The sequence below is a fragment of the Panthera pardus genome, unplaced genomic scaffold (assembly GCF_024362965.1).
Source record: "Panthera pardus isolate Hobbes unplaced genomic scaffold, ASM2436296v1 HiC_scaffold_13, whole genome shotgun sequence".
Classification (NCBI taxonomy): domain Eukaryota; kingdom Metazoa; phylum Chordata; class Mammalia; order Carnivora; family Felidae; genus Panthera; species Panthera pardus.
The window spans coordinates 36,684,096-36,700,418 of NW_026526688.1; the positions used below are offsets into that span (position 1 = coordinate 36,684,096).

A 16,323-nucleotide genomic window follows, 5' to 3' on the forward strand; every position below is an offset into this window, starting at 1 on the left:
GTAGAGAAGAGAGGAGATCCAATCTAGGAATTACAGGTATTGCTGAAGAATAAACCAGAATAATTTCTTCAGAAACAAAATCAAAGTCATAACTGAGGAAAATGTGTCTTGCAAAATGTCCTAAATGTGCAGGCAAAATAAATTTAAAGGGAACTGCATCTACATACATACTGGCTACATTTTCAAATTGAAAAGATAAAGTATTATGAACACGCTGGAAGGAGAAAAAACCCAACCATGTTGAATATATAGTTGCAAAAATTAAGACTAAAATATCCCTCAAGGTCTCTGCAAATGCCCCAGAGCAATAGGGCAGCCATGAGGCACAGACAGGGCTCTGTGTTTATCAAATCATTTCTCTTTTCTCCTGGAAACAGAGGAAGACAGAATTTCCCAGTTTTCTCCAATATAGGTGAGCCAGGGACCAGTTTTTGCTGATGAGTTGTGGATAGAAGTGACATATGCTACTTCTGCTCTGGATCCTAAAATCTGCCATGAGAGCTGTTAGTCTCCTCTTTCTTCCTTTCTCTGCTCCTTAGTCAGCCAGATTCACAGAGTCTGGCAGAGAACCCCAGGAGACAGTGGAAAGGGCCTGAGTTCCTGATTCACCTCATGGAAGGCTCCCTCTGGCCCCTACAATGGGCTCTGTAAATGTCAACCTCAGAAGTGCAGTGTCTTATTATAGTATTTAACTTGCTCTAATATAAAGGGCTAGAGAGTTTTGAGGGAACACAGTCATGACTCAAGTATTTTTTTATTTAGTCAAACTGTCATTTAGGTGTGAACATAGAGAAACGTAACCAGAAATAAAAGAGCTCATAAGGTGTAAAAGGTCCATTTCCTTCCTGAAAAAAGTATTTAAGAATATATTTCAGTCAATATAGAGATGTATCAAAATAAAGACTTAAGCATGAGGAGGTTATCAAATAAAAAGCCTGGTTGAAACACTGAATCAGTTAACCATGGGGTAAAGTCTAAATAATTCTTGTTAACATGGCTATAAAGAGGAATGGAAAATAATAAGTTATTCTCAAAAGTGGGGGAAAAAAAACCCTCAACAGAATTGGGCTCTAATACCCCATTTTATTCCAGAATAAACAAAGAAATTGGGTGAAAGAGGAGTAGAAAGTAGTAAAAAGCATCCTAGTTTCCTCATCTTCAAGGGAAAAGTGGATAGAAACTATTTTATTTTTGATATTGACTATTGGAAAAATAAAGCTCAAAATTATTTTCTAAAACTCCCAAGAGCTAAAAATATATTTTTCACCATCCCCCAAACTATTTGAGAAAAAAAAGTCAAAGAGAATAATTCATAGTCTCTTTAGTAAATAGAAATTTTTAAAATGCTTTTTAAAAAAATATTTATTTTATTTTTGAGAGAGAGACAGAGTGTGAGTAGGATGGGAGGCAGAGAGAGAGGGAAACACAGAATCAGAAGCAGGCTTTAGTCTCTGAGCTGTCAGCAGCCAGACACGGGGATTGAACTCACAAACCGTGAGATCATGACCTGAGCTGAAGTCAGATGTTTGACTGAGCCACCCAGGTGCCCCAGTAAATAGAAATTTTAAAAATGGAGAATTACAAGGCAAAAAACAAGCATAATAAGAAAAAGCCAGGAAGTTCCATAGACAGAAATAATAAAATGTAATGACAGTAATAAATCCAGATATACAATTATGGCAATAAATAAAAGGGTCAACCCTCCCATTAAAATACATAGACTCTCAGATTAGGCCACATAATTAATGTCAACTATATGCTGTTTACAAGACACAAATCTAATACAAAATGATTGACAGGGAAAGATTAGAAATAAAAGGCTTGGTAAAAGATACCGGGAAAATATATAAAAATGCAAGAATGACAATATCAATATAATAACAACTGAATTGGAAAATAAAATCCAGCATAAAAATGTAGCAGTCATAAAGCAAATATTAGATGATGCCAAATCATTTAATATCAGACTATTTATAGCAAAATCATTAGAAAATATGAGAAAATAACAAAAAATATTTGTGGAAGACCATGTATTTTGCTCAGAACAATGCAGATAAGGCAAGTGAAAAATAAATGTGGGTGCAGAGTACATGGAAAATGAGATATATAAATTTTATTTAATAAAAATATATAACAAACTTTAATCCACGAACAGATAATAAACTTTTCTTTTAGCCATTCTTAGAACAGTGACAAAAATTAAAAGAAAAGCTCATTAAATACTGAAAATCCATGTTTATGTAGAACATCATACATGAAGAATAGATAAAAAAAAATAAAGGTTTTAAAAAGGCACATATGAGATCTTGGAAACTAAAAACTGCTGTGCTTAACAATTTTGGGTCAAAGAAGAAATACTGACAATCTATAAAGCAACAAAAAATAGACACTTAATGTAAAAGTTTATGGGGTAAAGTCAAAGCTGTACAAAGGGGTAAATTCATAGGCTAAATGGTTTTATTAACACATTTAAATAAAAATGGAATATTTAATTAAATATTTAAATAAACAACACACAGAGATTTAACATAGAACAGAGAAATCTTTCTTGAATTAGAATAGTAGTGTGTAAATCCAGAAAGCCTAACAGGAAAAAAGGAAATGTGCAAAGTTAGATATTAGAAAGTGGATGGACCTACAGATACTGATGTTATAAAGCTTTTCATGAGATTAATATATTGTATTCTATACTATTTTTAAATGTTGATTACAAGACATAATTTTATAGCAAGATATTAATCACCAAAATTGACTCAAAAAAAGAGAACTTAAAGAAATTGTAAAAAAAGAAAGTTACTGTAGAATTAATTACCCCCAAATGCTCTTCACTTAATGTTGTTGATCAGCTTAGTTGATCAAATCTCCAGAAATATGTAATTTTTAGGAGGAAATTAACCATTTGTAATTATATAAAAAGACAGAAAACTTTCAAAATTATTTTATGAAACCAACATAACCTTAATAATGAAACACAAGTAAAACATAATACTAAACACAAGTTTATTTTATGGAATGGAAATGACTTTCCTTAAATAAACTGTCATCAAATCACAACTACTGCAATATTAAGAAATGAATACTATAACTTGTCTAGTTAATCATTATCTGAGGAATGGAAGGATAATTTAATGTTATGAAATCTAGTAATACAATCCAGGGATCAGTGAGATAGAAAAAACTTCAGTTGATTCCCTAAACACATTTGATAAAATAACTATTTAAAAAATCTCTTGGGAAAAATTTAATAAATATTAATGTAAGATCACTTACAAAATGTTGAGCAAAAAATGCTCAACATCACTCATCATCAGGGAAATGCAAATTAAAACCACAATGAGATACCACCTCACACCTGTCAGAATGGCTAACATCAACAACTCAGACAACAACAGATGTTGGCGAGGATGCAGAGAAAGATCTCTTTTGCACTGCTGGTGGGAATGCAAACTGGTGCAGCCACTCTGAAAACAGTATGGAGGTTCCTCAAAAAATTAGAAATAGAGCTACCATATGACCCAGCAATTGAACTTCTAGGTATTTATCTAAGGGATACAGGTATGCTGTTTCGAAGGGGCACATGCACCCCTATGTTTATAGCAGCAATAGCTGCTGTCAACTGTCAACAATAGCTGAAGTATGGAAAGAGCCCGAATGTCCATCGATGGATGAATGGATAAAGAAGATGTGGTATATATATATATATATATATATATATATATATATATATATATACACACACACACACACACACACACACACACACACACACACACAACGGAGTATTACTCGGCAAACAAAAAGAATGAAATCTTGCCATTTGCAACTATGTGGATGGAACTGGAGGGTATTATGCTAAGTGAAATTAGTCAGAGAAAGACAAATATCATATGACTTCACTCATATGAGGACTTTAAGATACAAAACAGATGAACATAAGGGAAGAGAAACAAATATAATATAAAAACATGGGGGGGGGGACAAAAACATAAGAGACTCTTAAATATGGAGAACAATCAGAGGGTTGCTGGAGGGGTTGTGGGAGGAGGGAATGGGCTAAATGGGTAAGGGGCATTAAGGAATCTACTCCTGAAATCATTGTTATACTGTATGCTAACTTGGATGTAAATTAAAAATATAAATTAAAAATTAAAATTAAAATTAAATTAAATTAAAATTTAAAAGTATAAATTAAAAATATAAATTAAGTAAAACAAATCAAACTAATAGTTCAGTATTAAATGTGATGGTGAAATACAAAAGAAATTCCCATTAAAGTTTCAACAGTGGAAAGATACGGGAGACTAGCATCATATAATAGTGTTCTGTACATTCTAGCTACATAACAATAATGAAATACTGTGAGTCAGTGATTCTTGATGGGGGTGATCTTATCCCCCTGGGGACATTTGGAAATGTCTGGAAGCAGTTTTTGTTGTAAAGACAAGTGGGGTGAGGGTGCTACTGGCATTTAGTGTGTAGAGGCCAGAAATGCTACTCTACATCCTGTGTCCCTGTACAGGATGGACTCCCACAGCCGAGAATGCCCACTGTTTCATTCTCCTGAATAGCCATAAGCATCTCAAACCCACCTGGTCCCAAACTGAGTTCTTTCTGTATGTCAGGTGTCACATGAAATACTTTATTTAATTGTCACAAAATACCTATAATTCAGGTGCTATCATTACACTCTTTTCACATATGAGGCCATTAAGACATGGCAGGAATTGTAAAGTCACACAGATATTAATAACAGAGACAGGGTTTGAACCAGGCAATCTGGCCACTTTGTCCCTCACACTGAGGTAACTTTCTGTTACTAAGTGAGAGAAATAGGATTTAAAGTTACACACACAGCATAATGATCATCCCAATTTTATGAAATATTATATATATTGAAATAATATTAAAACAAAAGTAAATACATTTTGGTTGTTAATGAATGGTAGTGGGATTTCTCTAGTGTCTTTAATGGACATGTATTATTTTGTAATGAGAAAACCCAAAAAATCTAATTAGTCATATAAAAGGATCAATAGAGCTAAATGTAGTTTTGGTATCCTCTTTTAAAAACTAAGAGCTCCTTCCATAATTTGGTTATTGTTGAAAGTGCTGCTATAAACATTGGGGAAGTGCCCCTATGCATCAGCACTGTCCATCAACTGATGAATTGATAAAGAAACTGTGGTTTATATACACAATGGAATATTATGTGGCAATAAGAAAGAATGAAATATGGCCTTTTGTAGCAACATGGATGGAACTGGAGAGTGTTATGCTAAGTGAAATAAGCCATACAGAGAAAGATAGATACCATATGTTTTCACTCTTATGTGGATCCTGAGAAACTTAACAGAAGACCATGGGGGAGGGGAAGGAGAAAAAAAAAGTTAGAGAGGGAGGGAGCCAAACCATAAAAGACTCTTAAAAATTGAGAACAAACTGAGGGTTGATGGGGGGTGGGAGGGCGGGGAGGGTGGGTGATGGGTATTGAGGAGGGCACCTGTTGGGATGAGCATTGGGTGTTGTATGGAAACCAACTTGACAATAAATTTCATATTAAAAAATAAATAAAAACTAAGAGCTCTGAATGGAGAGTTATGCTGCCTCTAGGTTGATATACACTGTTGTAGAACAAACATCACTATTTAGGTACATGCACTAGCATCCCTTTGGAGCTATAGGTTCTGACTGAAACTGGTTTAAGCAAAGAGAAATGAATTGGCACATCCAACTGAAAAGTATGAGAAAGAGCTTGTCAGCTTCAGGTAAGCCTTGATCTTGCAGCTCAACATGGCTTGACCTTGACTTACTTTCTCTCTCCATTTCTTGACTTCTTCTTTGGTATTGGCTCTGACTCTCTCCTCTCTTTTGTATCCCACAGGAAAGAGGAAGTCTCTCTCAGAGCATCTGGTAACAGTCTACATGTTCCGTTTGATTGGACCACCTTACATCACATGGTGACTGATTGGCCTGGCCTTAGCCTTGGGTTCTACTTTTGGAACCAGGGGTGAACTCAACTTCCCTGGTGTCCTATCTCCCCAAATAAGAGGATGGAAGCTTGTGGGAAATTGGAACATTTACATCGATCAGCAAATGGATGGTGGCGATTCAGTCAACCCACACACACTATACTATGGGACTTCTGAGAATGAAACAACTTTATTAAATGTCTACTTATGTACATTTGTTATCTAATATTATAGACAATGTGTCCACTATGTTCATATTAAGGAGAGTCACCAAAAGATGGATTCATAAGGGAAGGCTTCCTGGTGGAGGCAGACTCAAGGAGGTCCTTTGAGGATAGGTGTGAGCTGGGTGGGTGGACAGAGGAGGACCATATTCAGGTGTGTAAGAATAGGGCCAAGACCAGGCTGTGTAAAGGGGAAGTGAACATACAGAAATGAAAAAGGGCAGCGAGGAGGACTCCCTGTGGAGGAAAGGGCCTGGCAGGAGAAGTCTCGTTGTTTAAATCTTGGCTTTGAAACTCTGTATCTCCAAAAGAAGAAGAAATAGCCATGGGGATCCTTCTTGTGAAGGGTGTTCATATGCTCCTTGTTAACATTTTATATTACCAAGCTGTTTTACTTTTCTACTCTCATTTTCTGTAGGTTTACATCTGTAAAATGGACATAATAGCACAGAGGATTGATATGAAAATTAGATAAGATTATATCTCTTAAAAGATCCTGCAAACTATAAATTACTAAATGGCAGGTAGGGAAGAAGGGGCCTGGGAATGCATTCAGAGTGTAACAGGGAACTAAGGGGGCAGACACAGGCTGTTAAAGTTAGAGGTATAATTGGGTCCCATCTTTTCCCCTGAATTTACCCACCACTCTGACTTCCTGAGGCCTCCACATCTCCCTGTTTCCCCCTGGCATGGCCAAGTCGTGTGACCATGGGAATGTAGAGGCAAGGAGAAGACTGGGTGTGGATGTAAGGCAGCCCAGCTGGGCTTCAGGGAAGGCAGGGCAAGGAGAAGCAGTTTCTGAGAAGCGGCAGGAGTGCCCTAGGAGGAGACAAAATGACTTCTAGGGTTGAGTCTGCCAGAGACCATAAAAACCTCAATGTATGAAATTAGCTTGATTCTCTAAAATAGTTACATCAAGGCGGCTGTCAGGAAATCAATAGCATGCTGTAATTATGTCCGTAAACATGCTGAAGAAGCAGGAGAGGTCAGAGGCAAAGGAAGGGGGGTGGCTGCAGCAAGGCCTTCCAAGACATGACTCATGAAGCTTGTGGGCACTGGAGCCACCCCAGAGGGGGCCAGTTCCTTGCTGCTGCCATGATTAATCCAGGGAGAAGGAAATTCAATTTGGCAAACATTTATTGAGCATTTACTTCAGGCCAGGCTGGAGGCAGCAGTGGTGGGCTAGGCTTTGGGTTGGTGGGCTGAACCTCCCCATCCAGTTCTTACTTTGGAAACCTGCAGAGGGAGAAGTTACTGGAATTGATGTTTGGCTAGTGAATTTGGGCCTTTTGGGGAAGGAGAGGAGAAGCCTCCGCAGACACCCCCATTGTGTTTGGATTTGCAAATACAGCTAATTCTGTTCCTGGGGGCTCCAGTAGCTGATACAAAACTCTTTTGTACTCAAAAGCTCTTCCTTTAAAATTTAATACTGTCCTCTTTGGAGAGGGAGGCACTTAGCTCTTTGCTTTACCTGTATTACTTCATCTTCTCAAAAATATTGTGAGCTAGGAATTTTTATCTCCATTTTATAGATGAAAAAATTGAGGCTGAGTATGATGAAGTGATCTTTTCAGCATCATAATGAAAGTAAGTGGACATTTATGTATCATTTATACCTTATAGTCTGAATTGCTTTAATTAAATTGTCACAGTGGCGATCAGACCAAACTCATGGCTGATACTGATTTTGCTCAGAAAATTGGAATGTGAGAAGAGGAGGTTTTATGTGTGTGGGCTGGGATTATAGAGAGAAGCCAGAGGCTAAATTTGAGCAGAAGAGGTAGGGGAGCAGTAGGCAGGTCTGGGTGAGTTTGGGTGTGAATGGACTGGACAGATGGGGCAGGAATCATGAAACCATGGATGGCAGCCAGGGGAGAGATACTGAGTGAAAAGTGGGTGCACTGGGTCCTCATGCCCTCCTGCCATGAGCTCTGGGAAAAGGTCTCAAGACATTCTTGTCCAGGGTCTGACTTGGACTGACCAGCCTGTGCCTGGTGGGTTTATTCTAGGTTGGAATTCTTTTTTTAAAAAATTTTTTAAATGTTTATTTATTTTTGAGAGAGAGAGAAAGAGAGAGAGGCAGAAAGGGAGACAGAGACAGAGAGAGAGAGAATGAATGAGTGGGGAAAGAGCAGAGACAGAGGGAGATACAGAATCCAAAGCAGGCTCCAGGCTCGGAGCTGTCAGCACAGAGCCCAGCGTGGGGCTCAAACCCACAAACTGTGAGATCATGACCTGAGCCGAAGTCAGACGCTTAACCAACTGAGCCACCCAGGCACCCCTCTGGGTGGAAATTCTTTTCCAGCATTTCACAGGAATTGTGTATGTTTTTCCAAATGCAGAGAAAAATCAGTTGAGAAAATGGGAACACTGTAAAAAGTATTACAAGTCTCCTGTGAGAATTTAAGGGTAACAATCAACATAGAAACATTACTTCTTTGAAATAATTCACTGACATCAAATAGAAAATCAGAGCAGGAAATGCTGAACCACGGAGTTGGAAGGTGAAGGTCAAAGTGCCCAGGAACCTGGACAAGAGCAGGTAGGCCGGCAGCGTCAGAGCCTCATCAATTGGTCTTGCTTGCAGTCTTGCCACGGAGAAAAGTATCCATTGCCCTGTCTGCTGCTAATGGTGAGCCACTGTTGCAAATAAAGTAAATATTAGTAATATTTATAGCTATGGAATACTTTATGGGTGGTGTTCCCAGAAATAATAAGTTTTGGAAGTGAACTATGTCCTTAAATTGCGATTTTGACATGTGATCCTGTGTGGTGCTGTGAGGAGCATTTGTAGGAGATCCAGATGTTATCTTGTTCCATCACTACTCAAAATGTTTATGGCTCAAATATTCACTGTTGGGGACAGTTCTTTGCAAGTACTAGAACAGAGAAAGGCAGAGAGAAGACACAAACGTCATTGTAGGAATACTATAACATTAAATCAGAAATGGATTTTAAAATCTGAATTAGCAAAAACAATAACAAATTTGAAGACAAAAACCAAAGTCAGACTGAGTAAAGTGTTTTCATCATTACAAAAGGGAATGAGTTTATAGAAAGCAACAGTTGTGCTAACACCCAGCTTGAAGTTGCTTTTGGCCATGCTCTTGCCAATTCGATAAAGGTCAATGCAAGATGGAATAAATTCTCTGTCTGGACTATTTGTCACAGAAAAAGACATCAAAACTTTTGGATATGGCAGTTAATGCTTTGTGGTTTTAAAATTTCTTTAAGAAGGATAGCTTTTAAGTATTAACAATTAAATATTGTGGTATTATCTTTTAATTTTTAAGTGATTTTTATTTGGCATTTATTTCTGTCATTATCTCCTTCTTTTAATGTTTTTGATTATCCAATGTCTATATCAGGGAGACACCATTTTTACAATTTACTGAAGTATATAATCTTGATAGAATGTATTGGCTCATAATAAAGATCAACCATGCGTTGATTATGTATTTCTAACAGAAAGCCTCTGTGATAATCCTGATTCCCCAAACAATTGTTTATTATTATAGCCACTCATTATTATTTTAAAACACACAAATAAAGTGCTTTTAAAAATGCACAATAACTTCTGATTTGGGGGTTCCCAGTAATTACCAGAAATTCTTATTTCTTGTTCCTAGATCCTGAAGATCAATATCTAATGGGATTAAGAACCACCCAACCTGTGAGGATGGGGCCCTTACACCTGTGTGTCCCTCCTTTCTGTGCTGGCCCTGACTGAAACCACCCTTTGCAAGTACAACATCAGAGGAGCACACAGGTGAAGGAGTAGACACAAGCCAAGTCTTGCAGGTGCTGCTAGTGGAAACATTCACCATGAACAAGACCTGCCTGACAGGGGAATTTAAGACTTGGATAAGGCCATGGGGTCTGACTTCCTCTGGTCTGATGGCTACTTGTTTTCTATTGATTGTGTACCCATTTTGCTTTCTTTCTCAACCTCACAACCCTGCCAGGGACACCTGGGATCAGTGCTGGGGGATGCGTGAAGGGCCACTGGCTGGGCCCCTTCTTCCCTTCCAGTACTGTACTACTCACCGCTGGGACCTCTTCTGGCCCTATTTTGGTCTCTGTTCCTGTTCTGTGCAGGCCCATCCTAGCTTTATGCTTTGTTTCATAATTGTTTAGAAATACAATTTAGAACTTGGAATTAATTACAACAAGGCTGTTCATAACCAGACATCTGATAGGGTTAATGGCAGCAGATGCAGGAGCATAGGTGTTCAGAGCTGAGGGTATTGTAAAGCTTAACTGTTGCATTTGTATAAGCTGATACTAGTTTAATGTGGTGCTGCTGGGAGAGGTGTTGGCTCTACAAGGTTCTAAATCTTTGTTTTCCCTTTTGAAAGGATATGTGGCAGGCACCGTTAGTTGCTCATACAGGAGTCGTTGCCCCCTCCTCCTGCCAACAGAACCCAGGTTTTTCTCAAGCACTGTGATAAGGTGTTTTCTGGACCCTCCCCGCCTCCAGGGGAAAAATCCTCAGCAGACAAAGTCCATCAGAAAAATTGCATTTCTTCAGTCAGGACTGGCTAGGCATGGGCTTGTGGCCCTACTGGGGTGTAAGGGGACATTTACCGGGAGGTGTCTGAGACGTTTACCTCTGTCTTATAAAATGGAGAGACACTTTTTCTCTTCTAACACCTGGAGCTGCCAGCTGGAGCTATTTTGTGACAGAGAGGGGAGCTTCTGGCTTGCTGAGAATGCAGAGCAGAAAGCTGGAAAGAACTTGGGGCTTGGTGAGCTCTTTGTGTGACATTATTGACAGTCCTGGAGCCGCTGCATCTCTATCCTGAGACCCCTTCGCATGAGGGTGGTGAACACTTCCACCTGTGTCAGCTGCACTTGGCAGTGAAAAACATCTCAGATACGTATGGCTTCTGCCGTCTCACAAGATGAGTTTTGTGGCAAAACACTCAGGAGGACTTTCTGAAAGTTAAACACTCTATAAATTGAAGCCATTTATCTTTACCATACACACATTCCCAGGTATCAAATGGTGCAATTTCATGCCTTGTGACTGGTTAGCCGGGGAAAAATTGGGACATAGGAGGTCTTGCTAAGGTCTCTGGATTCACACCATATAGCTGACCAGCTGCTTTGCTCATGTGTGAGGCTGACTCTGCCTTCACTCGAGGCAGTATGCTGTAGGGATAGCTACCTTGCATTGGTTTTCCAGAAGACCTAGTTTTATCTCTGCAAATAGTTGGCTGTTTGACCCTGGGAAATTTAAATAACCTCTCTGAGCAACAGATGCCCCTTCTGGAACATGGGGATAATAGCCTGCATTCCTCTTATGGTGCTTGCCTGCATCAAATGACAGAGTGTATGTTTTCAACTATATGGCAGGAAGATGATGGTGATTGCTATGGATTGCGATTTTGTATCCCCACCAAATTCATATTTTGGAGCGCAACCCCTAATGTGGTGATATTAGGATGCGGGGCCTTTGGGAGGTGATTAGGTTGTGAGGGCTCCACCCTCAAGAATGGGCTTAGTGACCTTCTAAAAGAGACCCCAGTGAGCTCCTTGACCCCTGTACCACGTGAGGACACAGAGAAAGAACTGTGAGAAATAAACTTCTGTTGTTTATAAGTCCTCTAGTCTGCAGGATTTCTGTTATAGCAGCCCAAATGGAGTAAGACCATGATGAAGGTGATGATGATTGTGGTCGTGATGGTGACAAAGATGAGTTTGCTCCATCTGGCCATCAATAGAATTCTAAAAATAACAAACAGTGGTGAGGGTGGCAGGTGGGTGGAAGAAAGTCACTGAACATGTGGCGAATCTGTGAACCCTGAGGTGTGAACTTATGAGGGGGGAAGATGCCAATGCAGCTGAGAGGAGCATTCAGAGAGCCGTGGATGGCGCTGTCCTTAATGCAACACTGTTGTTCTCTTGGGTGGACCCAGTACCTCCTTCGTATGCTTTGCTCTGATGTATTCAGAAAGAGGCTCAGTTCAAGTGGATTTTTGCTTCCTAACCCAAATCTTGTCTGAGTGGCTGGAGGCATTCAATGCCAAGCCTCCCTTTCCCAAATCTGCCCATGGCAGCAGAGTACTGGACTCCAACAGGGCATTGTCTCTTTCTTATTCTGTGTGAACACCCAGACATGACAATTCTCCCCGTACACATGCACCTTTCTCCACAAAATGAATGATTCCCTTAAATTTTTATGAATTGAGTCATATTATCAATGTGATAAGAGAGCTTGCTAGCTACATGAATCTCATGGTGACCTCTTAGGTACAATAGCTAAGTGGGTGAGGAATAAATGTTGGAGTCTGGCCTAATCAGATCCTTCAGGGTAGAGCATGATATCTGTCCAAAATATTTCCCTCCATTTCTCCTTCATGATCCTTCCCTCACCAGTCCTGTATATATGTAGGAACATTAGTTCCTCATAATGCTGGGCATGATGCCCAGCCATAGTCCAAGCTGGTGAACTCCTACTCAAACTTCAAAGCCCAATTGAATTGTTCCCTCCTTTCTGTAGCTTTCCTTGACTATACCATTATTAATGAATTGTTAGGTTTATCTAGATCCCCAGAAAGTTTTAAGCACATCTTTATTGCAGCACTTAGAGGTATTTGTTTACTCATCTGTCTCCCTCTGTTTGAATATGAGTTTCCTAAGGGCAGGGATCATGTCTTAAATATCTTATCACCTGCACTGGCATGATGCCCTGCATACATAAAAAGTAATCAATAAACATTTGTTGAATTAAATTGAATTTGTAAGTTAGATTTGCTTAAGGGAGAACACACCTGTATTCATTTCACAAAGGATTCTTGGCTATAGAAATGATTATGCCAAAGGATCTCTTTAAAGGGTAAGCCCCCTGGTGTATTTACAGCAGGATGCAATTTCAAATTCCACATCACTTTTTCTAGGAGCACATTTCCTGCTTAAAGTGGTATGGGCCAACATTCACATCTCAAGCCTGCAATCAGCACCTCGCTCACATGCAGGGACAGCCTTCATAAGATTAATCATTTACAGATAGTTTTTTCTTCTACCCTCCAGCCTCTGAAGGGAACCCCTGGCCCCGCAAATGTGGTGGGTGGGGGCATCCAGGGCACACCCTGAGCTTTGGCGCCAGCCCACAGTGGGGGTGGCAGAAGGCCCATTCTCCCAAGGAGAAGCACATGTGCGGCCTCTGGTCTCTCAGCCCCCTTAGCAGCCCATTTCAATTCACCCCGAAATCGTCCATCTGTCATTACCCATTAAAGGCATTTGTAAGAAGCTGCAAAATATTGAGGCTGATGCTTTTTGGCACTAATATTGCTATTAATATTGATATCCCTTGTAATGCCAACATCATATTATAGTGCTTCTCATAGGCTCCTCAGACTTGTTCTCTTCTCCACTCTTCTGATCCTTAGCCTTGCCCTGCAGCTTGTTTTTAAGGATTTTTAGGAGTTATCGATCACACAATAAAAGAGAGCAAGAAATCAAACCTGGCCTTTACTCGTCTGTAAAATGGCATGTGTTGGAATCGTCCTTCTCTAAACTAAGCTGGAACATGACTTTCCTTTTTGACCAAGGCAAAGCCTGGTGGATCTTTAATCATTAATTTATGCCCTGGAATGTTACTGGGCTCTGCTTTTTTTGCTCAGGTACTATGAAAGGTGCTGGGACCCCAGAGATGAAAAGTCAGGGTCCTGCCTTTCTGAGGGGGGAGGTTGGGTGGGCCTCGGTGGTGAGAGAGGGGAGCTAAGGTGAGCTGTAAGGTGGCACAGAGGAGCTCCTCACCCGGTTTGATGCAGAAGGCTGAGCTCAGGAAAGACTTCTCGAAGTTACTGGCAGCAGAGACCCACCCTGTTGTGGGCTGAACTGTGTGCTCCCCCAAACCTGGGTTCAAATTCCAGTGTCAGAATGTGACTGTATTTGGAGATAAAGTCTTTAAGGATGTGATTAAGGTAAAATGAGTTCACTAGGGTGGGCCCTGATTCATGTGGCTGGTGTCCTTGCAGGAAGAGGACATTAAGACAGAGACACAGAGGGGAGGCCATGTCAGGACCCAGGGAGGAGACAGCCATCGGCAAGCCAAGGAGAGAGGCCTCAGGAAAACCAATGCTGCAGAACCTTGACTTTGGACTTTAGCCTCCAGAACTGTGATCACAGACTCCCTGCTGTTGAAGTCCCCCATCTGTGGCACTTTGTTATGGCAGCCTGAGCTGACTAATACAGGCCTTAAGGTAGCTGTGTTCACTAGACAGTCCTTATCCCAGGGCGATTTGGGAGCCAGAACGTGCAGAAGGTGTCAGGAACCAGAGGGGTGGACGAAATCTCACAGGGAGAACATGTTAATGGAGAAGAGAATGAAGGAACTAGACTTCTCAGACTCCTTTTTCTCCACAAAATCTAGCACAGAGTCCGAAAACACAGTCCAGGCTATTCACGGAAGGCATGATTGATCTCTACATGCAGGCCTGTGCTAAGTGGATGATGCCATCACAGAGTGCTCTCCTCTGCTGGGCATAGAAAGACAACGGCAATTAAGTGTGGTCGCTCCAGTTGTTAGTGCCTCTATGTTTATAAAGTTCTTCCCTGTACCTTATTGCACGTACCCCACACTTTGTGTGCATGGAGTGTGTTATTTATCATCCACATGATATGGATTTATCATGATATGGATGATCCATATCATCCAGTTTATGAAGGAGGAAACCTAAGTTCAGAGACGTTCCTTTGAGGACCCCTGCCTGCTCAGCTGGGAGGATTGCTTGTAGGAACACCTTCTGCCTGGAGATCAACAATGGGTCAGGCCCGCGTCCATCACATGACCATGGAGCAGGCTACTCCTGTCCAAATTCTGCCCCATCTGGCCTCCCCAAGCAGGGCATGCCCTGGCCTCCAGTGGAAACCTAGGCAGTTATTTTACTATGGTGGCATTTAGGATATAACTTGCTCCCTCATTTCGTAAAAGGTGGGATTTTCTTACAAAACCGTCCTTGTTCTAGAAAGCTCTCCTTTTCCCCAGTCACCCCAATTTTAGGGTCATCTATTCCTCAAACATTCTCTCTTTGAGCCTTCCCATCTGGGTCCCGGCCTTCTCTCCCACCATCCCCACCCTTACCTACCACCACCAAACCAGAACCCAGCGCCAAGCCCTGTGTCTTGTATGTGCTGCTCCTGCAGGCTCTGGTGAACACCAGCGGGTCTTACCTGGCTCAGCCTTTTTTATGTTAGAAGGGGTGAGGGGGCAGAAGCTGGAGGGAAGCCTCTGCGTCTTCAGCTTCAGCCCTGAGTCTCCACTGCAGAGCCACTGCCTGTGTCCTTCCTGGGATTCCTAAAGGCAGATGGAACTTGAAGATAAATCCTCTTGATAGACCCCGTGGTCTAGGCTATGTGAGGAATTCTCCCTCTAGACTAGGGGAAAACCAGCTAATGTGTCCCTACTCCTTGAAAAATAATAACCGCAACCTTGTTTTGCTAGAGGCACATTCTCCTTTCATACTGATCCGGTTTCCATTACAAAATGTTCTCTTACGAACCCTGGGCCATCTGGAGTGAATGGCATCATGTGCAGAGTTTTTCTCTGATTTCCAGATTTCTCTCCTGATAGCAGGGGCAGAGATTTCAGTGCACACCCCCAGATATACTTTATCTAGAAATCTGTTACTATACTGGGGCATATACTATTCTGTATATACTATATGGAAACCAGGCTTTCCGTTTCTAATGCCACATCCTTTCTTGCCCATGTATTTTGAAGGGATGTCTAGCATGCAGTATGAATATGGGTGAGTTTTGACTTGGTGGTAGCTTTTTACTTTATTTTTTTAAGTTTAATTTTAGATTAAAATTAAAAAATTAAATTTAATTTTAAATTTTTAAAAATTTTAAATATTTTTTAATGTTTTATTTTTGAGACAGAGAGCACACAAGTGGGGGGAGGGCAGAGAGAGAGAGAGAGGGAGACAGAGAGTCAGAAGCAGGTTCCAGGCTCTGAGCTGTCAGCACAGAACCCGACATGAGGCTCAAACCCACGAAATGCGAGATCATGACCTGAGCTGAAACCGAGAGTCGGATGCTTAACTGACTGAGGCATGCAGGAGCCCCATGGTGGTAGATTTTAAAATCCTGGCATGCAGGGGGTACTTGTTTGTCAATCC

At 40.8% G+C, this 16,323-nt stretch overlaps 1 long non-coding RNA gene across 1 annotated transcript in view; it reads left to right on the forward strand.

Moving 5' to 3' along the window:
* The window catches only part of LOC109277373 (uncharacterized), a 63,140-nt gene extending 53,383 nt beyond the window's left edge, over nt 1–9,757 (forward strand). Inside the window, exon 2 of the long non-coding RNA XR_002085123.2 lies at nt 5,882–9,757. This is a non-coding gene — a long non-coding RNA (uncharacterized LOC109277373). The remainder of the gene's footprint in view (nt 1–5,881) is intronic.
* Nucleotides 9,758–16,323: the final 6,566 nt, after the last annotated feature.